The 24,691-nt window shown below is 38.4% G+C and overlaps 1 protein-coding gene and 1 pseudogene across 2 annotated transcripts in view; one reads left to right on the top strand and one right to left on the bottom strand.

The window, feature by feature from the left end:
- The window catches only part of L1TD1 (LINE1 type transposase domain containing 1), a 449,271-nt gene that overhangs the window by 404,222 nt on the left and 20,358 nt on the right, over window positions 1–24,691 (bottom strand). The window lies entirely within an intron of this gene.
- Window positions 1,952–22,997, top strand: LOC309656878 (small ribosomal subunit protein uS2 pseudogene; annotated as a pseudogene). Its single transcript has one exon. The product of its transcript is annotated as a small ribosomal subunit protein uS2 pseudogene (transcript).

The following is a 24,691-nucleotide window of genomic DNA, read 5'->3' as shown; positions in this document are numbered from 1 at the left end:
TAAGATAGAGTTGTCCCCATTCCAAACACAACATCATCACACCACTGTTTCAAGCAGAAAAGAAGAGGATAAAAGGCTTTCTCCTCATAAAGCTCTTTTACCTAAGAAGAAAAACTTTCCCCAGAGCCCTGCATCAGGCATTCCCCTATGTCTCATTGGTCAAAATGAGTCCCATGGCCATCCCAAGCTGCAAGGAGACTAGAAGGCAAGAATATGGAAAGGAGGAACAAGATAGGCAGGATGCATCCCCTCAGGTGATGGAAGCCTCACTACCTCAACTAAATGCCTTCCTTGGTCAATAAGCAGGGAACAAGCACTGACATTTCTTATATGTGCAGTTAGATACTTGGAACCTAAAAGTGAACTCCTCTCAGAGCTAATTGGCCAGAACTAGTTACATGGTGCAGCCCAATTACAAGGAGGCTGAGAAGTATAGCTTTCCATGTGCCCAGAAAACAACAATGGTGAATATGATAGTGGCTACTACACCATCCATGCAGTTTCTTATTTCTGTAAGTTCTGTAATATTCTTTCTTGGAATACCTTTGCTACAATCAATGAACCTACAATGACACATCATTATCACCCAGAGTCCAAAGTTTACATTAGGGTTCAACACTTGGTGTTGTACATTCTATGTATTTGAACTATTGTATAATAACATATATCCACCATCATAGTATTATACAGAATAGTTTCACTGCAACCTGCTTTTACTGTCTTCATAGTATTTCCTTTATCAGAATGTCATATAGTTGGAATCATACAGTAAATATGATTATTCAGATTGGTTTCTTTCACTTGGTAATATGCACTTAAGTTTCTTCCATGCTATTATAAATGGCAGTGTTTTCTTAATTTCCTTTTCAACTGTTCATTGTCAGTGTACAGAAAGGCAACTGATTTTGATGTTCTGATTTTGTATCCTACAACTTTGCTGAATTCACTTATTAGTTTTACTTTCATCAGAGGTTTGTAGTTTTCCTCATATTGATCTTGTACATATTTTGTTACCTGCTCATTTTTAATACAATGCTCTTACTTCAGAATGGCTTCTAGTTTTCCTTTTATTTCTTAAATCATTATAAACGTTTATTTTATAATCTCTTTCAAAATATTCCATTATTTCTAGTTCTTAGGGTGCTAATTCTGTTGGTTGCACCTGCTGACTCTCCCTTATGGAAGCTTTTTTCTTTATATGGTTTGTAATTTTTTTCTATTCCATTTCAGAGGAATTTATTTATTCTATAGCCATTATAGGTGCCCTGGTTGTAAAAGTATGGAAGATACACAGTATTTCTAGGCTCGTTTCTGCAAATATGTTTCTCTCAATAGTATCAATGGCCCTGGACTATTTCTTGGATAATGTATCTTATATCATGCAGATAGAATAAATTTGGGCATCACGCATACATATAGCACAAGCTTGGGATTTTAATTTCCCAGACAGATGCCAAGATTCTTTCCACATATCTGGGACAGAGAGTTTTTCTAGCATTTGAGTATAAGAACTAAGTTGTAGGGCTTCCCTGGTGGCGCAGTGGTTGAGTCTGCCTGCCAATGCAGGGGACACGGGTTCGAGCCCTGGTCTGGGAAGATCCCACATGCCGCGGAGCAACTAGGCCCATGAGCCACAACTACTGAGCCTGCGCGTCTGGAGCCTGTGCTCCGCAACAAGAGAGGCCGCGATAGTGAGAGGCCCACGCACCGCGATGAAGAGTGGCCCCCGCTTGCCGCTACTAGAGAAAGCCCTCGCACAGAAACGAAGACCCAACACAGCCAAAAATAAATAAATAAATAAATAAATAAAGGAATTCCTTTAAAAAAAAAAAAAAAGAACTAAGTTGTAGGCTCTATTCAGGAGCATCAGTTCTAGGTTCACTACCTTTCATAGATTTCTTGGCCAAATTTCTTATCTCTGTATGGGCATTAGGAACCTGGCCCCTTACTCATAAATCCCATAAGTCTCCCTAAGTCAATTTCCTCCATACAAGCAATGGGGTCCATCAGTGCAGCTGGTGCACAGACACTGAAGCCTCCTTCACTGGCCTTTCATCCACACAGAGTCACCCGTGTGGACTGATTTGAAGGCTTCAGAGCAGCAACTCAACCCAAAGCAACTTCTCCAATCAGGGGCCTAAAATTCTACTGCTAAAGATTAATTTTTTTGGAATAAGCATTGCCCTTACACTATTCTCTTTCCATAGACAATATTCTAAACAGACTTGTTTTGGAGACAGTACCTCTGGGAACATTTTTCAGAATGACTTTGGCATACATCCAGTCAAATATATTGTCCCCATCGGTACTCATTTGTTTGGTGAGGTAAATAAATTCACATATCAGTGTAAATGACAAGGAGGGAAATGAGCAGGAAGAAGAAAGAGGAGGCATTTTACAGATTGTCAAGACACAGGCACTGAAAAAACATTTTAACAAAATTAAAATGAGCACTGTTCCTAAGAGGGAGGTAGCATATACCTCTTGGTTCTTGCCTATGCAGCAAGAACCCCTCTTTTCCAGGGTAACCCACTCATGCAGTCTAGGTAGAGATGATACTGGAGGGGCAAATGACCCAGGCCCAGCCAACTAGTATGAACCATTCCACTAGCCTCAATTGGTCCACAGATGGGGCTTTTCTGCTGGAGCTGACAGGGAAGATGGTCTCTTCCACCGAGGTTGATACATTAGGAGGATTTGAGTCTGTGGTTGCCTGCAACCATTTTTGCTTCACGTGGAGAGAACTTGGTGAAGAATGACACAGGAGAGATACACAGAGCCAAGAGATGGAAAGAGAGTACAAAGGAGACTGCTATGTGCTCACTCTTCCCTCTGGTCACACAGTGAAACTGTATTTCTGTCTCCTTTGCAGACAATTGTAGTTATATGACTAAACTCTGGTCAGTGACAGTGATCCTCCAGGCTGTCCCCCACTCCCACCCCAACATCTATCTGTTGGCTAGACGTCAAGTGTCCAGCAGAGGACTCTGAGGCCCTTGGAGTAGCAGGCTAGAAGATGAAATGGGCTTGAGGCCCTTAATCATCACATGGAAGGCCATTCACTGAACATGCTCATTAAACTGTTAGGTATACAGAAATAAACTTCTATTGTGTTGAGCTACTGAGATTTGGGGGTTGTTTATAACAGCATTTAGCCCACCCTGATTAACAGATAATACAGAGACCTACTGACCTTGTTTGAGTCCATAGAACCATCTAGGCTTGAAGCTAACTACTCCCCTGGGAAATCCTTTTGTTTAAGTTGGTTTGAAATAGGTTTCAGTTTCTTGCAACAAGAAGAGTTCTGACTGACACAGAGTACAAGAGGAAATGTGTAAAAAAAATTCAATAATACCTTAGTGTATTATAATATACTTATAATCTAGAAGTGTATAATATACATTTATTATATGTGTGTATATACAAGTGTATAATATATTCTTTTATATATATAAATATATAACTGTGTAAACTGAGTTACAAAATCATTTTGGGAATTCCCTGGTTGTCCAGTGGTTAGGACTCTGTGCTTCCACTGCAGGGGGCCCCGGTTCGATCGCTGGTTGGGGAACTAAGATCCCGCCAGCCACGTGATAGGGACAAAAAAAAATTTTTAATAAATAAAGTGTCAGTTTTTTAAAAAAAATTGTTTTGCTTTCTAAGAGAGAAACTAGAACAGTATTAAAGTTGTGAGCACCTCAGAGCTATTGTCAATTCAAATATTTCTTGAATTCTATAGGCCAGGAAATTTTTCCTCCAACTCAGACAACGACTTTAAATAATAGTTACATTGTTAATTGTTGAAATAATATGCCATAGTCTTTTTCTCCTCAATCATTAATGTATAATATTCCAATAGTAATTTATCACCAAGTCAGGTAGGTCAATATGTGAGAATACAAAGATAAACCCCAGCCTTGTAAATTTATACCTTTAGATAAGAAAATCAGAGACAAAAAGGAGTTTAGAGATCATCTAGCCCAACTCTTTCATTCTACAGATGAGAAAATTATGGCCTAGAGAGGTGAAAGTACTTGTCCAAGTTCACACAGTAAACAGGTAGCAAAACCAAAGTTACAACTCAGATATTCTAAGAGACGAAGAGAACCAAAGTACAGGAGAGAGGGGGCATCACTGATAAAGTAAAGAACCTTAGCTAGGAGGAGGAAATGAGATCCAGAGCACAAATAGAGAAATTAGCCTTAGATTTAAGGATGGATATCTCTTACATTTAAGCTAGAAGAAAAGGGTGGGTATGAATACAGATAAAAGTTCGTTAAGGGTCTAAAGAAGTTGCATTTACCATAAATACCATAGTTTGCTGTTTTGTCACACTGTCTCTCTGATCTCCCTTAAGGCAGGAACTATAGAAATATAGTCTCTTGAAAGGGAGAACACCTCAGGAGCCAGGCAGAAAGGGCACAGAAAAAAATCCCAGAGTTGTGGACAATGAACTTTGCCAACGTCACAGCTTAGCTGAGGCCCACTCTCAATAACAAAAAGTTCAGGAATTAAAATCAAGCCAAAAAAACTTTAGACCTACTCTGGTGGACAGACTGACCAAGCACATGAGAATGGGGTTTACGGAGTAAATGTATCCCTTGGGATGAAATAGGGAGGGTACTATAAACAGAGACAAGTCCTACCAACAGCCAGACAGCTGGTAACAAAGGCCAGGCTGCATAAAGTCTTTCTGGCTGCCCTTTTACATACGAGTAAGAAAAGCATACATCTCTGTTGGGTGTGAGAGTGATCTGGCTGCAACATCTGTCATGCCATTGATTGCCAGGCTGGCTTCATTCGTTCTGGCTGGCTAGGCTAGGGTCTCCTTTCTTCCTTACCTTTCCAAGTACATCTCTTCTCAAGCTGCGTGATCTGTCAAAGAAGGCATGCTTCTCTAATAGGGTGGACCATTCTTCAGAGAATACACTTATTATCAGGAAATAACCCAACTTGACTTAAAGGCCCCTAAATAATCTCTTAGTTCTGACATATTTTTTTCACCCTTAAAGGATTATCTTTAGTGCCAACAGCACCCAGCCTGGCTAAGGCCTCACAGGAAAAGAGGTTCCAGCTCTGGAATTAAAGATTCAACAAGCAGAGTCCAAAGACTTTCACACTTTCAACTAGGATGGAAAGCCTACAAAATTAAGAAAGACATGGAACAAATAACTGCTATGAGGACACTGTAAGATGTCTTGACCTTTGTGCTTCCTCTGCATATATGCTGGGGAGTCAACACAGCTTCATGGGCTGTAAAATCATTAGAGTATGTCCCAGGTCCTCTTGTCTTCATACTTTACTGACTTCAGTTACCATCTACGTACAAAAGATTTCCTGTCTAGAACTCATTCTAGAACTCCTGACACTCATGCCCAATTACCTACAAAACTCTTCTACTTTATTAACCCTTAGGCTCAAAAAATATTTATTTGGCATCTACTATGTGCCAAGGAATGTCCCAATCTGAGCTTACTATCTTCAATCTCCTCAAAGGAAAACTGGATGAAATCTTGGGCCCTACACCAGAGTTTCAGATTGGAATAAAATCGGAAGCACCCACAGAGTGTCAAGTGCTATCCCAAGCACTTCCACCTATGCATCTCGTTTATTCTTCACACTAATCCTATAAAATAAGAATCATTACTTCCACTCAACAGGCAAGAAAACAGATATATATAAAGTAGATGTTTCCAAGATTTTTTTTAAATATGTCTCTGTTTTATTTTATTTACTTATTTTTTGGCCACGCTGCATGGCATGTGGGATCTTAGTTTCCCGACCAGGGATAGAGTGACCCCTGAATTGGAAGCGCGGAGTCTTAACCACCCGACCACCGGGGAAGTCCCCCAAGATTTTTCAATTTCAAGGACATTTCAAAAAATATTCAGGAAAGTCACACAGGATGACTAACTGTTTATTTTGGCAAATAGGAACACTGAACAAATCATTTACTATAAATTCACAGAAGATAGGCTATATTACATGGAAGAAACTGAAATGGATATTACCAAGTAAAAGAAGCCAATGTGAAAAGGCTACCTACCATATGATTCCAATATATGCACATTCTGGAAAAGGTAAAACTACGGGAACAGTAAAAAGATTAGTGGTTGCGAGGTGGGCGGAAGAGGGATGAGTAAGTGGGGCACAGAGGATTTTTAGGGCAGTTGAAACTACTCTGCATGATACTATAATGGTGGATACATGTCAGTATACATTTGTCCAAACCCATAGAATGCACAAGACCAAGAGTGAACCCTGATGTGAACTATGGACTTTGGGTGAAAATGATGTATAAATGTAGGTTTATCAGTTGTAACAAATGTATCAGTCTGGTGGGGGATGTTGATAATGGGGGAGGTTCTGCATGTTGGGGGCGCAGGGATCATATCAGAAATCTCTGTACTTCCTTCTGAATTTTGCTGTGAACCTAAAACTACTCTAAAAAGCTTTTTCTTTACAAAGAAAAGATAGGCTATATATATTGATATATATATACACATACATATATATGTATGTGTATATATATATATATATATATATATATATAAATTTTACATATATATGTGAATATAAATAGTTCTTTCAATTCAATAAATTTAGCTTTATGGAAAATTTATATTGTCTTTCTTTTTTTTTTTTTTTTTTTTTGCTGCCAACCAGTGAAAACCTTGTCATAGGCCCTGAATTTGGGGACTACTCATTTGAGTTACTTGCTCAGGGCTGCTGGATTAATGGGTAAGTAGTTATAATGGCTTCCTGATATTTGCATAAATAGCAAGGTTACATCTCTCTTCTCCAGCCATCTTTCCAGATACCCTGTGTTGAGCAAATTAAATTATGTTTCCTTTCCTTAAATGATGTGAAACACACAGCAGTGCGGGCTTTACTTTAGGGGAGCTTTAGCTCATACAGTGGGGTTACTTTCTATTTAAAAAAGAAAAGAAGGATCATCTGCGGCCTTGCTTCAGAGATAGAATAATAATTTCTGGTGAATATCATTTTGTCATATAATTTGTGAAAATTATAAGGTTATTCACAGTATTATCAGAATAAATAAGAAATCAGTTGACCAGGGCTTAAAATTTTAGTTTTCAGAGTAAACACAGTAATAATTTTCAAATCATAGATAAATAAAATCTTCCATTTTGTTAGAAACAATAAAAATTAGTTTTATATGTACTTTCTAATACTGAAATGAACTGATTTTTTTTTTAACTATAGCAAAATTTAGAATTTAAACACTACCCACTATCCCCTACCTAAAAGTCCTTAAAGAAGTCAAATAATACTGCTTGCTAGACCTAGCCTATTGGACTCTAGGCTCATTAACATTAAAAAATATATAATTTACTATTTGGAGTGACAGGTATATTACACAATTAATTTTTTGGTAATAAAATACCATTCAGTGAAGAAAGCAAGGCCAAAATTAGCAATCAAGGTGAAATAGATAGAAAGGTAGAAAGAAAATTATAAGCAGTGATGTGACTAACATATTTAGAGTCGTGATTATTGTGATAATTATATTACATTTTTGGTCAAGTTAAAACACCTTAGAAAAAAATTTATTTTTGTATGTCGAAAAAAATGGTCAAATAACACAATTTCATACAGCTCCAACTAATATCTCACAGTCCTCAGTATATTTTAATCAGGTTTTTGGAAAATGTAGCATTCATTTTTATTCAGGAAAATTAAGGGGTCCTGTGACTTGGCTTTATGCCAAATTATCACAGGGACTCAACAACAGAACTAGAAATATAACCTAATGGAATAAAAGAATTATTAATTACACTAATTCAGTAGCACTTACTGAGTGCCTACCACATGCCAGGCAAAGTTGTGGAAGTGTGTGTCCTTGCGGGGAGTGGACAGGATGGGAAATGGGCATCGTGGGGGAGCAATGTGACAAGCTTTACAGAGATTTAGACATTTGAAGTTTTCCAAACAGAGAGTTTAACCTTGGAAAAACCAAAAGACAGATGTAAGACTACCTCTTTTTTATTTTTACTTCTATTTGTCAGTGAAGTATTTGTTTCTGTTATCAACAGAAACTGATTAATGAAAAGGTGCTAACTTAATCGAGTTATGTATATGAATTCCCCAGCAAAGTCAGGCTTAGCCGGTAGTTTCATATGCTAAGATCAACAACCAAAGCACTTTCTGTCAGGGACTTCAGCTGAGTGAACAGTTTCATGAACTGACATTGTGGCAAAATATTAGCTTTAATAATGAATCTGCTAATTCTTCTTCCCTGCCTGTCTTGTTCAACATTACATTCCCATTACGGCAAATAATAAGCCCTCAATAAATATTTGTTAAATGAACAAATTAGCTGGTGTTTGGTCTTTGATTATAGCATAATAATTCCTACCAGATAAAATAAGTTCGCCATACTTATTGATTACATATAAACTTTTTAACAAATAGTGTGAATTACCATTCATTCAATTCTAACTTCTTGCCCCACCAAATAACACCATTCATTATCTCTCAGATTTTTTCAAGAAGATCAAATCTATGTAAAGTATTAAATTCACAAATGTTAGCAAATTATTTTAAATATTCTTTTATTGAAACATCCTAGTTTGTGTATTATACTTTGTATGTGTATTTTTTATACTATAAATATAATCAGAGCTACATGTATACAAAAATTCTGTTTCCTTTTATTGCTTACAATACAGTACTATATGGCTACTACATAAAATTGTTATAAGAATTAATGAATTATACAAGAAAGGAATTTTAAATATAAAAGAGCATATTCTAAGTGAAAACATTATTATAATAATTCTACCTCCTTGCCCAGTTATAAAACACAAGAATCATTTTATAAGGCTACTTGTATATTAATTTCCAAATAGTCTGATTAAAGAATGTTTTAATCTATATTTTAGGCAAAAGAGAAAATCTAATTTTAACATGTTATCAAGTGATTGAAAATAAAAGCACTGTCAATTTAAGTATTTCAACTGCCAGAGTTCTATAGGCCAGATAATAATTTTAAATAATAGCTACATTGTTAATTGTTGAAATAATATGTAATAGTCTTTTTTTCTCCTCAATCATTAAAATCATATAATATTCCAATAATAATTTATCACTAAGACAGGTATTTTTCTAAGTAATGTATCACCAAACCACATTTTGTTTCTGATGTCATCTGCTGAAATCAATCCATGTTATAAAATGACACATTGGCTAAAAACTTGATAAACTTTGGAATGAAGTTCACCTACATGCTACTAAAAATAGACCCTTTAAAATTTTTTCAACAAATTTAATATGAGCATGGTGATAGAAATACATTAGGATAATAGAGATTCACCCTACATTAGTTTTTAATGAATCTTAGATATCACAATTCTTTCATATACCAAATTTTAATTAGTCTTCAAAAATAATAACTACCATCTCTTGAGCAGTTACAACATGAATGATACCGTGCTAAGCACTTTACATGCTTTACTTCATAAAATATTCACAACTTTAACATATTAATTAGTGTTCCCATTGTATAGAAATGAAACTGAGACTCAGAAGGTTAAGAAATTCGTTCTCAGTAGAAGAATTAGGATTTGAATACCTCAGGTCTATCTGACTCCAAAGCCCATAGTCTTAAACAACCATCCAATGTTAAGAAAAAAGTCCTAAATAAACAGAAGTGGAAAGTCAGCAAAGTTGAAACACAAAGTTAAATTGGATGTGAAAAAAAAGATATTGCTAATTGTTAAAGAGAGAAGGAAATGTAAACTACACTAAGAGTCTCAAAGATACATTTACAAAATAAGTGAGACAAATAAATTTTCATTTTTAATAAATCAACTTCTTTTGGCAATATTTTTAAGATGATTGCAGAGAATAATCCTTTCCAAAGTCTCCTGATGAAGACATTTTTCATTCTCGACTAAAAACTCAAGTCCTTTTAATAGTCAAAATTTTCACACCTGTGTGGTGGTTTCACTAATTAATGTACATTTTTAAACATTTGATAACAAGTTATCAAATATTTGTGAGGAAATAAAGTATGCCTATTTAAGCTTTAAACCGTCATTTGTCCTCCACGGGAAATTAAGTTATTTTCACATCTCAAAAAAATTCATGACACACAATTAAAAAACAACAAACAAAAGTCACATTTTATAAGGCAGCAATTATGTTCATATGGTACCAGTATAATTGAAAGACAGAAGACATTTCATTCGTTAGTTACACAGAATTTCTTCTAGTGGGTTTCCTCAAGCTCATTAGATATTCCCTGGCTGATTCTCCTAAGTAATTAGATTTTAACAGGATTTTCAACAGATCAGAGCAATCTCTGTGGGTGCCAATAGAGAAGAGTCCCCCTCTGGCCTTACTAGCAGGGCAGAGCAGATAACATCCAGGCTGGGAGTTAATAGGACAATTACTGGCCTCTTTCAAATGAGTTACATTAATGCACTTAAGCTAAATGACTCTACATATGATTAAATATTAACATCTGCAAAGTATGAAATCATGATATGCAATCAAGTTTTGTTGTTTTAATTTCCCCAAAGAAAGATTTCAATTGTTTGTATAAATGCCTTTAAATACTGTGTATTGGACATTTTTAGGGTATACGAATAAAAAGTTGGAAAGCATTCTTTTATATATATATATATATTTATTTTATTTCTATTTATTTATTTTTGGCTGCATTGGGTCTTTGCTGCTGCGCGCGGGCTTTCTTTAGTTGCAGCGAGCAGGGGCTACTCTTCGTTGCGGTACACGGGCTTCTCATTGCGGTGGCTTCTGTTGCGGAGCATGGGCTCTAGGCGCACAGGCTTCAGTAGTTGTGGCTCATGAGCTCTAGAGCACAGGCTCAGTAGTTGTGGCCCACGGGCTTAGTTGCTCTGCAGCAGGTGGGATCTTCCCAGACCAGGGCTCGAACCCGTGTCCCCTGCCTTGGCAGGTGGATTCTTAACCACTGTGCCAGCAGGGAAGCCCCAAAAAGCATTCTTCTCACTTAAGAGTCCTAAAATATACTGACTTTTAGGATGCCACCTCTGGCTATGATGGAGTAACTAAAAAAACAGACAAATATATGAAATAATAGTTTTGAGACATGGGACAACAGGCAAGGAAGAGAAGGCAAAATAAATGAGGTGGTCTCCCTAAGCTGAGAGACAGAGTTGAAAATGTGGGGAAGCCAGGTGGCTAGAATCACAGGAAGAGTACCATGGAGGAGACGGCACCAGAGCACCAAAAAAGAGAGTTCTGAAGATCCACAGTCTCATGCTGTGTTGATAGGCACACACATACAAGGAAACTACGCAAGGTTGGAAAATGAACCACGGGAAAGGAGCAGGCGAAACAATTTTCCGAGCTCACACAGGGCTGGGAATAGTTCACATTCCCAACAGCCAGGGCTCAAAACAAAACAAAACAAAAACACCCTCATAATATATAAAGCAACAGGTAAAAAACTCAGAAGGATAATGTCTCAGTAGTAGGCAAATTAGCCCTAGACTAAAAGTTGCTCTAGTCCTCCCTAACAAAGTTTAAAAGCAAAACTCAAAAGGATCAACCTATTTCCAAGTTTTTTGAATGCCCTGGAGCAAAGCTTAAAAATATTTATAGGAACATAAAAGAATCCAGCACTAAACAACATAAAATTCACAATGTCTAGCACCCAAATTCACAAAGTCACACAAGAAGCAGGAAAATATGACCCCTAATGAGGAGAAAAATCAATCAATAGAAACAGACTCAGAAATCAAACAGATTACAAATTAGGCAAAAAGAACATTAAAACAGCTATTATAAATATACTCTATATGTTCCAGAAGAAAAAGGAAAGCATAAGCATGGTTAAGGAGAGACATCAAAGATATAAAAATGACCTAAATCAAACTTCTAAAAGTGAAAAGTACAATGTCGAAGATGAAAAATACATTGGATAGGATTAATGGTAGTTTGACACTGCAGACTGGAAAAAAAAAATGAACAGAGCACCAGTGAGCTGTGGGACACCTTCAAGCAGCTTAATATGTGACTAATTGGAATCCCAGAAGGTAAAGAGAGAAAGGAAGGGAAGAGAAAAACTATTTGAAGAAATAATGGCCAAAAAATTTCCAATGTTGATGAAAATCATATACCGAAGAAACATGAAGCTACACCAAAGCGTATCATAAATCAAGTAGCCTAAAGCAAACTGACTTTAAAATGAATTTTAAATACATTTGAAATGTTTTCAGCAAAAAAAAAAAAAGCAAAATTTATTGGTTCAGACCTGATCCAAAGTCAGACTTGTGCTTGGCTCCTAAGACATTGGCCCATAACATTTTCTACGAATAATTTTTAACCTAATGTAAACAGTTTTGCCACTAAGTATGAGAGATATTTCAGAAGTTTTATATTGAATTCTATTCTTTACTTTTTGACTTTATAAAGCGATGTTTCCTATCCTTATTGCCATTATAAGGTTACCTAGTCTTATACCCCAAAACAATACATAAAATATCAAATTGGGCCCCAACAAGTGCAGAGGCAAGAGCCTGAACCAGACAAATAAGTGCTGGGGAGCACTACTATCCCTCAGTTGGCTTTTACTCACTTGGATAAAAGAGGGCATAAGATCAGTAAGAGAATCTTCCCACTTATCAGGTCCTAACAAAATCACCATGAACTTAGTGGCAAGTTCGGGTCTTCATAATCCAGAGAGAAACGGAGCCCGTGTACATGGAGGGTCCTTACGAAGAGGTGATTACTACTTGTAACTTTTTCTTTCATGAGAATCAAGCTAGAGGCTTAAGTTAGACTGTAAGGAGAAAAAATTCCTGACATTGGAATAGATTAAAAACAGAAAACGAATTATCTTAAAGTTTTTAATTCAGGTTCTCTCCCGGATAATCCTTGTAAATTCTGGCATACACCTGACCTGTCTTTTCTATGAGTCTGTGAACACTTGATTGTTTAAAATAATAGTTAACCTTCTTAGGCTGAGCCACAAGCCCCACTAACCCTCAAACAGCTCGGAGCATGTCTGTAACCCACCAAATGCAGGATTATTCAGACGGCCTTTTGTGTTGAATTTCACTTCTCTATTCTCTTTGTTCATCTAGAAGTCTGTTTCCATAATTCTATTCTCCCTTATGCAGTTTTCAAATGTCTATATCTCGCTTTATGTACTTGAAATATTCCAGAGATCTTAGGTCTAAACACGACTTTTTTCCAATCTAATTAAACTTAAAGGGCATTTGGGGAACTAGTTATTTAAAAGAATTCTTTGAGTGAATTAATCATCTTCTGAAATTTTTTATCTAAATCTGATTGTTATATATCAAATTTGCTTAACACAGGTACACAAAACTAAACTGTTAGTATTACTTGCAGATCTGGATGGAAGGGAATACCTTACATAATTTACTGAGTACTATCCATGGACATTGGAAAATGTCAGTATCACAAAGATATATAGAAATAACAAATCAATGAGTTTTAGAAAATGGGTTGAATCAAGCTGGCCAAAGAGATTATATTAGTCATAATGAGACCCACATGAGAACCATCATTTGCAAATACCTCAAGGAAATCAAGCAATTTGCCTAAAGGAATTATAATAGACTCTAGTTTCCCTTTCCTTAACACTTTTGGAAATTTTTCAGGCCTGTTTTATACAATGAACTTGAAATTCTTATCAAAGAGGCATATTTATAGATTTGACTGATCCAGTGGACATTTCAGTATGTCCTAAAACATAGAATGTTGAAAGTAAGGAAAGACAAGGGTAATACACATGAAAGAGGGTATAGGATAATATAGTCCCGTGGCTAACTATGATTTTTGAACCACCGGAAAGCAGAACTAAAACCTATGACTTGACGTTGCAGGAAGACACATTAGGCCTAATATAAGACTAAACTTTCTAACAATCTGAGCTAAACAAAGATCAAATTTCCCGTCACTCTAAATGTGCAAACATTGAATGACCATTTGCCAGGGATTTTGTAGATTGGATGTAAGTGTTGTATAGGAGATTTAATTAGACAATATTTAAAGATCTAATCTTTAAGTATTCCTAAACATTCAGATGATCTAATTCTATGATCTTAAATGCTTTGGTGGTCACACAAGGAACTTCCTTTGCCTTAATTTCTCTATAGGATGATTGTAATACCTGTCCCTTTCTTGCATATAGGAAATATCGTACTGGAAGAATACCTAGGGTATCTGGCTCAATCACTAACTTGTTGGGTGACTTTGAACAAATCACTTAATAGTCCTTGGTTTTTGTTTTGTTATCTGCAAGTGTGGTCTGGGGGCTCTAAAGACATGCTCCAAGAGTTCACTTTACTTTATATATAGATTTTGCTTCTCCAAGTCTCTGACTCTAGCTGTATATCAGTCCGGCACCTTGCTAGAATAACCAGCCAAAATTCTATGCTTCTGGCATTCAGAAAAATGTAAAATCTCTAACATTATAATTCCATGTTGCTGATATGGGAAATCCTACAGTCATTAACCGACTGTTTGCCCCACCTATAGCCATTCATGGTAGCCAATCACAAAGAAAGGTCCCACTCCTGGTGTTCCAGTGGTTAGGACTCAGTGCTTTCACTGCTGGGGCCCAGGTTCAATCCCTGGTCGGGGAACTAAAATCCCACAAGCTGCGAGGTGTGGCAAAATAATTAATTAATTAATTTAAAAAAGATTGTATTACCAGTTTTACATTTTTTAAAAATAATTTATTTATTTTATTTATTTTTGGCTGCGTTGGGTCTTCATTGGTGCGTGCGGGCCCTCTCTAGTTGTGTAGAGTGTGGGTTACTCTTCGTTGCGGTGCGCATGCTTATTGTGGTGGCTCCTCTTGTTGTGGAGCACGGGCTCTAGGCTCACGGGCTTCAGTAGTTGTGGCACGCGGGCTTAGTTGCTCCGCGGCATGTGGGATCTTCCCAGACCAGGGCTCGGGCCCGTGTCTCCTGCATTGGCAGGCAGATTCTTAACCTCAGCGCCACCAGGGAAGCCCCAGTTTTACATTTCTGATTAGAATTGTATTGTCCCTGCTCCGAAAGCAGCAATTTGTACTATAATCCTAAGAAAGAGCAAATAGATGAACTCCAAGTTCATATCCATTACAATATTTTAGAATATTAGTTGTATCATTTACTGCTACTTCTAAAATAAATACACAGAGAATATTACCAAGAGACACATTAAATGAATCACTCTGAGAAAAATGCCAAATACAGCACAGAAAAATGACTAAAACTAATTCTTTTCTTACAGCAATTCATCAAAATTGACTATCTAGTCATTTGCATACACCTAACTCTGAGTTGAAAAATTCAATCTCATTAACTGAAAAAACTCTCCCACCAGCTTAATATTCTCTGTCTAGTGCCTAGACGAGCCTATCCAAAGAAAGCACAAATTCTTTGCTTTTCCATATTAAAAATCTTACCTATGACGTCCTTCCATGTAAGAAAGCCCAGGACCTAGTGGGTAAGTATACCTAATATCAGGATTTTGCTAGAAAGCCTATTTGGCTCCCACACTAAGCCAACATAGCCTGTATCAGTAATAAAGATGCTATTTTGGCCTCAGCATTTACTCTTTTTACAAAATCTCTCAAATTACTCGGAAAGAAGAGCAGGGTGTTATCTAATGCAAGTCCTTTCAGAGAGCACCAGCATAACTGCAGGACAAACTTTTGACTTCAGTTCTCTCTACCATCTGAGAGGCCAGGAGAAAACATGAACCTTAATGGAGGTGGAATTATCCTTGCTATGACTGCAGTAAATGTTTGTTGAAGGGGAAAAAAATGGAAAGGGAAGATATACCACATACACGCAGTTTTAATGGAAAGCCTATTTCTGCCATATACATTAGAGAAATTGTTCAAGAACAGTTCATCCATGTGAAAATATTAGCACTGTAATTCTGCCAAGGTCAGTAAGACCTAGTGATTTGCTGAGATATCACCTTCATTTCACCAGGTAAATAAAGGCTCCTTTTTCAGTATGTCCTATCTAAGAAGGCACTCCATAGCAATAGTTAAATTATGAATACAGCACATATGTTCCATACCATATCATTTACAGCACAATTTAGCATAGACATAATGCTTTGTAACAAACTACAATACCATTCACAAAATGCATTTAAATAGCATAATTTAGTTCATTAAATTCAGTCATTTACAGTAAATCAAAATCATCATAGGAATTGAAGAGAGTACACAGTTGTTTGTTTGAATAGTTAAGCTAGGTAAGTCAATTTCTTTTTGAAGGTCAAGGACAGAGTTATTTCCATTTTCTGTTATAAAAAAGATACAGCTGGTGTCAAAAGATAATTTAATGCCACCTCAAAATGATCAACCCTCTTTTCTTTCCTCCCCCCTCTCTCTCTCTCTCCTGGTTGCATATCATATCCCTGCCACTCCTAAAATATATCCGATTCTCAGAAAACATTTTACATACTAGTTAACTAGAATGTGTCTGCAGATTTCACAAAATCTCAAATGGACAATTTCTTTAAATTTTTAACCAAAGTATGTACATTTGGCCCTGAGAAAGGTTCAAACGCTAGATCACAGTACATGTCATCATCTGCTTATCTGTCTGCTTTTCATACCGTATTGTAATCCCCTTGTGGGTAGGAGCCTAGTCAATCATATTTAGATTCCTACAACCTAGCACAGTGTTTGTTGATTGTAAATTCCTTGAAAGCTAGGATTCGTTCTTTTATTTATCTATTTTTATTCCTTCTGGCCCCTACCATAATGCTTTACACAGACACAGTAAACATTCATTGATTTAAAAATCTCACTGGAGGGGCTTACCTAAGGATATATTTTATAAGCACACAAATTCAGTATATTTTTTATCGTCTTAGTAAACCAGTGCCTAGAAAGACAAAGGCAAAGTAAGAAAAGAGAGGACCTCCTCCAGGATTTAACACAAACTATTTGACCTCTCTGATTGTTACACAGTCCAATGTACTCTGAGCAGAATCACATTGCAGGTGGCCACAACTGTCTCCACCTTTCAAGTCTTTCTCTTAGCCTGTGCATGAAATGCTTTCAGCACAAACTCAGCAGTAATCAACAGTATGAGGATTTCAGCTTGAGTGCACCTGCTTTAAGGTTAATGCAATCTACACAGCATTCATGGGCTCAGCATTTACCTAGACGGTCCATAACCCTATATATGCCTTGCCCTAGGCACTGTGTTAATTGCAGAGGATACGGACTCAAGTAAGACCTGAACTCTCGCCTCAAGCTGCTTCGAATCTAGCAGGGCACACCATCAACAATGCAGTGTCTGAGGTAAGCACAGTGCTCAGAGAGAGAGAGAGCACACTATCTTGATAACAAAAAGATAGCAACTCCCTCTATTCAGCACTCCCCGCCCCATGTGAAGAACTGATTTCCACTCTCAGCCCTTTATGAGAGGGCCAGTGATACACTGGAGGAAGTTTAAAAGGAGAGCTGTCAGATGGAAGGGCTGCCTTCTCACATTTCCTCCCCTCAGGCTACCTTTCCCCTTACTTAAAAAGGAGGGAGAGTGGGAAAGAATGTTGGAAATTTTTTTAATTGAAAGTAACTGTTCTTGAAAGTATCTGAGTATTGCTAAGGTGAGTATTGCTGGTTTGAGGAACCAAGTCAGAGTCCATTACCAGGAACAGCCTTTAATTGTATTAACTCCCCACACTGAGAATATCAATAGCTCCACAGAGCCCAAGCAATAAAAAACAAACTCCTTAGATTGCATTAAAGACCTCTGTACTCTGGCTTCAGTCTTGTCTCTCTTAGTAGCAGAGACTGCTAGTTTCCTCCAATATCCATTTCCCCCTTCCTCTAGCAGTAATAAAAATTTTAGCTAGAAACACAGCCGCCCCGAAAAAAAATTGTTCCCCAGCTTCCCTTGCAGTTAGATGTGGCCATGTGACTAAATTCAGGCCAACAGGACACTAGTGAAAATGTCAGGAGGAAAATTCTGGGAACCTAAAGAGACAGTGGATGCGTACCTCGTCCTGCCCACTGGGACATGCCATGCCGATCCTGGATTGCCTACCTCCAGATATTTAATTAAAAGGGAAATTATTTTCTATCGTATTTCAGACACCGAGTTCAGCCGCTATTTGAACATTCTGTTATTTGCAACCTCCGTTTCCCCCAGGTCCTCCTCTGGTGGCCTGCTATGAGCCAGGCGCTGTGCTAAGTCTCTAAATACCTCATCTCATTTCAATCCTCACAAATACCCTGTTAGGTAGCGACTATTATTAGCTTCGTTTTACAGATGAAGAAACTGAGACTTACAAAGATGAATTTACTTGCTAACAAGAGGCAAAGCCAGGTTTTTGAACCCAGGCAGTTTGTCCCCAGAGGCTACGCTTGTAATCTCTATAACAACACTGTCCTTTCCACAGGGATGGAAGCGTTCTATGTCTGTGCTGTCTAATACGGTAGGCACTACCCACATGTGGCTGTGGAGCACTTGAAATATGGCTAGTACAACTGAGGAGCTGAAATTTCTATTTCATTTAATTTTAATTAATTTAAATTTCAATAGCCACATAGGGGTAATGGCTACTGTGTTGAATGCTGCAGCTCTAAAGACCCTATGCTGAAGCTCTAGAAAATAGCACGAGCATGCTTTGTGTTGACCAGGTGCTCAGTAGATATTTGCTTTAGTACTCTGAGTTGGACTGAGGTGAACATCAACCACACTAGACATAATCGATGTAGATGAAAAAAAAAAAAACCTGAAAAAGGGACAAACTTAACAAATTCAGGGACAACATGAAAAAGAGACAAAGTTGAAGCAACAGCAACAACAAAAACCACTCAAGCTCAGCATTTGCAGCAGAAGAGAACACTCAACTCATTTTGTCCTTGCTCAAGCAGAGTCTGGAAGAGGTACGTCAAGATGACCAATTAAATGACGTATAAACCCAGTTTAATAAAAGCTGGGCTGGCATCCATTTACAAAAACCTTCAGAGGACACTGTGGTCTCTCATGCTGTCTTTAAAGAAACTGTCTGTGAAAGGTTGGAATGGGTCTCACTAGGCTGGAAAGAATACGTTCAGATCACTGTATCTAACAACCATTCATCATCAATTCCATTTTTCATTTGGTAGGGAAATGACAGAAACTCACTCTTTCCTGATTACAGCAATTCAGAGCAAAAAACCTTCTAGTTATACTATCAGGCCAAACTCTAAATTTTAGGCCCCTTTGGAATTTTTCACTCTTGCTTTTACCCCACCGCGGTGGAGCACCAAAGAATGCAGTCAGGGACCCACACCGTTAGGTGAGCTCCTCCCAGCCTGGCCATTCCCGGTGTGACCTTTCACCAGGTCCCTGGCATAAGGCAGTGTGTCGTCTCCTGGAGCAAAGCCAGAACGTAAGATGAAAAGCCACATGTGGAGGATGACGCAAGGGAAATAATCATGACCCTCATACTGAGAGCCAGAAAGAAATCTGAGGTCTTAAGCACGCTGGTTCCTAAGCCTGGGGGTTTTACTCAGCATAAAACTCCCTTAACATTTTATTTTGTAGGGCTTCCAGACACAGAACAGTGAGCATACTAGCAGTCAAACTTTGGGTGTACCACTCTGCACTACCCAGAGAGGGGTCTAGATGGTGTTGTCCTGGGTTTCCATAATAACTTAAAGGGAAATTTTCACAATCACCAGAGCCCTTGAGGTCCCACAAATGAAGGAAGACGATGTCCTTAAATTCCAAGCAGCAGGAGCGCATTTAGGTGGCACCAACCTTGACTTCCAAATGGAACAATACATCTACTAAAGGAAAAGTGATGGCATCTACATTATAGATCTGAAGGGGACCTGGGAGAAGCTTCTGCAGATGGCTTGTGCCATTGCTACCATTTAAAAACTGACTGATCAGTGTCATATCTTCCAGGAACACTGGCCAGAGGGCTGTGCTGAAGTTTGCTGCTGTCACTGGAGCCACTCCTATTGCTGCCCGCTTCACCCCTGGAAACTTCACTAACCAGATCCAGGCAGCCTTCCAGGGGCCGCGTCTTCTGGGGGTTACTGATCCCAGGGCTGGCGACCAGCCTCTCACAGAGGTGTTGTACGTTAACCCACCAACCACTGCTCCCTGTAACACAGACTCTCCTCTGCGCCCTGTGGACACTGCCATCCTTGCAGCAACAAGGGAGTTCACTCAGTGGGTCTGAGGTGGTGGATCCTGGCCCAGGAAGTTCTGCACATGTGTGGTACCATCCCATGTGCACACCCATGGGAGGTCACGCCTGATCTCTGCTTCTACAGAGGTTCTGGAGAGACTGAAAAGGAAGAGCAGGCCATGCTGAGAAGGCCATGGCCAAGGAGGAGCATCAGGGTGAATGGACTGCTGCAGCTCCCAAGTTCACTGTATTCTACCCGCGGTCACACACGAGTCTGAAGGCGCCGGTGCCTCTGTGCCTGCCCAGAAGTTCCTGCACAAGACGGGAGCCCTCAGCCCGCCACTGAGGACTGGTCTGCAGCTCCCACTGCTCAGGCCACTGAAAGGGTAGGAACAACCATGGAGTGGTCTTAAGCTGTTCTTCCCCAGGCTTTTAAGCAGAAAACAGAAATAAGGTAGATAGAAAATAAACATCAGTTTCTTTAAAAAAACAAAACAAAAACAATTCTGGGTATAAAGTGTTTGTACTATTCAACTCAAGGGCCCATTCAGTCCAACAAACAGTTTTTCAGTTCCTACTATGTGATGGCCATGCTGAGTGCTAAGAGCACAAATAGGAATACAATGACACTTAAAACAAACATTGGGACATTCTGTAACAATGTCTTATGGAGAACAAATATTTTTAAAATCACTGCCATGCCTTACATATACTATTTCAGTTAAGCCTCAAAAGCCTCTGTAAGATTGGTATTATTACTCCTGTTTTTTCAAGTGAAGAGGTTGAAGCTCAATGATTAAACAACTTGCCTGTTTGTACAACTGGTAATTGCCACAGGCCAGATCCAAATCCAGGCCACATCCAAATCCAGGCCAAATATGTGTCTTCTACTATATATAGAATAGATAACTAACAAGAACCTACTGAATAGCACAGGGAACTCTATTCAGTACTCTGTAATGACCTATATGGGAATAGAATCTAAAAAAGAGGGGATATATGTGTATGTATAACTGACTCACTTTGCTGTACAGCAGAAACTAATACAACATTGTAAATCAACTATAATCCAATAAAAAAAATTAATTAAAAAAAGTGTGTCCTTCTCACCAGGCTAGTCTCTTCCCCCATCCCTCCCAAATATAACTGAAAGACAGTATACTCAAAGATTAGCCCCCATAATAATATCAAATATCTTTAAGGCCTGTAACAGCTTGGTCTCTCACAAGTTGAAGTAACTACTTCAAACAATAACAATGACTTATTGAATGTCTACTATACCTAAGTACTTACCATATTTGATCTCCAGTGTCACAATTACCCTGTAAGGCAAGTATTATTAATATTATCATACCCATTTGACAAATAAAGAAACTAAGTCTCAGGAAAATTAATGGCATTGGCCAAAACCGTACAAGTACTAAAGGAAAGAATCAACACTGGAACCCATTTAGCTCCTAAGTCAATATTCTTTTAACTAACCATTCTGCCTTGAAAAACAAAGACTCTGAAATCAGAGTAAACTCTGGTTTTAATATTGGGCCCAGTCCTTTCTGGGGAGGGGGGAGGACCTTCTTACTTGATTACCTAGCAGAAGCGGATGGGCTTGGAAGAAGAAGCCCATTAAGCCATGCGTAAGAAATAACAAACCAAACAGATTCCAAGTTAGAGGATGGAAGGCTCCACAAGCATCAGGAGAGTATCAAAGGCCTCCAATAAATAAAATATGGATTAACACTACTGAGAATAGTGAGAAGCACAGAAATCTGGAGCCAAAAAAATCTGACTTTGAATCCTGGCTTTGTTGCTTACTATCTGTGTAATTTTAAGCAAGTTATTTCAACCTCTTTGGACCTCATTATTGTTTTTGTATCTGCCAATGTAGATTATTCAGTTTGCTAATGTGAAGTGCTTTGCAAAAAGAGTCAACAGTTTTAAGAACCTGCAATGTGCCAGGACCTGAACTAGAGTTGGAAGTTGTGATGAAATTGTGAAAAGATTACATGCAAAACCCCCTTAACACTAACAAGAACCATGAGATCATTTTTAATAGTACCCCTTTTTCAAGAGAAGGAAACTGAGATCCGGAGAAATGAAGTACTTTGGCCAAGGTCACAGAGCCAGTAAGTGTGAGAGCTATGATTTGAAGCCAGGAGCTGGACTCTAGAGACTACACTTTTACTCCCTATGCTGGGATGCTCTGGCAAGCCAGGGAACAGCAGCAGGAGCCAGGACTGGAACACGTAACTTCTGAAAGTTGGTACTCAAGTTAAAGCTAAGGAGCCTGGAGAAAAATGAGTAGCCTGCAGCAATGAGGGTCAAATAAAGCCCTGAGCTAGAAACAAATAAGGAGGCAGCAACCTGGAAGTTACAAATATCACTGAGTAAGGCAAGATGAGCAGTCACAGGACTGGGTTGATAAGAAACAGAGGAACCCAAGGGGAAAACAGAGAAAAGACAGAGGAAGAAAAATGCCAATAGACAATAAATATATGGAAATCTCTATACCAAGTCGTTAATAGGGAAGAAATTATGTCTGGGAATAGGGAATGTGCTAAATGAAAGAAAACGTCTGCTTTTATTATGTTTCAGGATTATTTAACTCTGACCAAAGAGCAGTGTTGCTTCTGCAATTTTAAAATTAATAAAACTAAGAATACTAAAATATATGACAAAACAAAAAACTTCCAGTGGGTTTAGATGGAAGAACAAGGTACAGAGGTCAAAATCCAAATAATAAGCTTGGCGCAGCAGAGGATCCAAATCCAGGGTACCTATTGGATTGGAATCCAGGGAGACACAGACTAGAATGGCAGAGCTGGAAGGGGCCTTAAACTATGTCTAGCTTCCACCCCCATTTCATTTTTTTTTTTTTAACATCTTTATTGGAGTATAATTGCTTTACAATGGTGTGTTAGTTTCTGCTTTATAACAAAGTGAATCAGCTATACATATACATATATTCCCATATCTCCTCCCTCTTGTGTCTCCCTCCCACCCTCCCTATCCCACCCTACTAGGTGGTCACAAAGCTCCAAACTGATCTCCCTGTGCCATGTGGCTTCTTCCCACTAGCTATCTATTTTACATTTGGTAGTGTATATATGTCCATGCCACTCTCTCACTTCATCCCAGCTTACCCTTCCCCCTCCCCGTGTCCTCAAGTCTATTCTCTAGTAGGTCTGCATCTACAGAGTGAAGTAAGTCAGAAAGAGAAAAACAAATACCATATGCTAACACATATATATGGAACCTAAAAAATTAAAAAAAAAATTTTTTTTAATGGTCATGAAGAACCTAGGGGCAGGACGGGAATAAAGACACACTTCATTTTTTAAGTGAGGGAAACCGAGGCCCAGAGAGGGAAGTGTAATGAGTCCAATGTCACATCATTCATTGCTACACAACATAGACACAAACTTGGCGCCAGGTTATAGGCAGTTTCAGACTCTACAGAGTAAAACAAGAGACAGAGACAGGCTGGGATGGAGGAACAGGTGCCAAAGAGAACACATTTCCTGACAACAGTCACTAAAAAAAGCAATCCTACACCTTTGTGAATGTGCAGAGAATCCCTGTGGTTTTCTCAGGGATTTTTCTGCTCTGTAGAACAAGGCAGTCTTTGGGGAAAAGCAGAAAGATGCCTGAGCAGAGAAATCAAGATTTTGCAGACAAGCAATCGGAGCCCACAGTGCAAAAGAACTGCCTTTTCGCTAATAAAATAAACATCCATGAGACTTCAGGTGAGTCATTTAATCTCTCTCAACCTCGGTTTCTCCATCGTTTGAATATCTCTCCAAATAAGGTTGTTGTTGCAGAATCAGGACTTCTCAAATTGTATTTGGCAAAATTCTAGGGGAGGGGGTTTGTGGAGTTCCATTGGTACCTGTGTTTGGGAAACCTTGTATTCTCTATCTGCCATCTTGGAGATTAAAGTGCACATGAAATGGGCATTTGCTCTTTTTGACTGCCCAACATCATTCATCCTATTTCCAGCAATTAACTCTGCTATCCATTTGGAAATCAACCCTTCTCCTCTCGGTCCATGTAGATCCTATGGGGTTGACTTCCATGCCCTGGCACAAAGCATGACACATGACCAATGACCCAAGTGAGGCCAAAGTATGACACACACCCCTCCTCCAGATGATGCTGACAATTAAGTTTTCTGGAATTCTTTTCCTCCCTTATAAAGTAAAATGATAATAATGCGTTTCTAGAATAGTTGTAAGGATAGAGATAATGCATGTAAGGCATCTAGTTCAGTACCCAACACATTACTAGTACTCAGTAAAAAGGAATTATTAACATTACTTAAAATTTTCACTGTATTAGGGCTAGGAGAAACAGGTATAAACATCCAGTAGGACTCTTTAGGTTGTAAATGACCAAAAACTCACACCAGATTGAGCAAAAAGTGAAATTGGCTCACACAACCGAAAAATCCAGAGGGAGATTTTCCTGGCTTTCATCTAAACCTGATCCAGAGGTACCCACCATCTGCCTCCGGCTCTCAGCCTTACTCTCCTCTATACTGTACACCACAAGGAGGCAATGTGCC

Source organism: Balaenoptera physalus (genome assembly GCF_965194825.1).
Source record: "Balaenoptera physalus genome assembly, chromosome: 1".
In the NCBI taxonomy this organism is placed as follows: Eukaryota; Metazoa; Chordata; class Mammalia; order Artiodactyla; family Balaenopteridae; genus Balaenoptera; species Balaenoptera physalus.
Note: the sequence above shows the minus strand (reverse complement) of the source record. Positions and strands in the feature narration are given on the sequence as shown.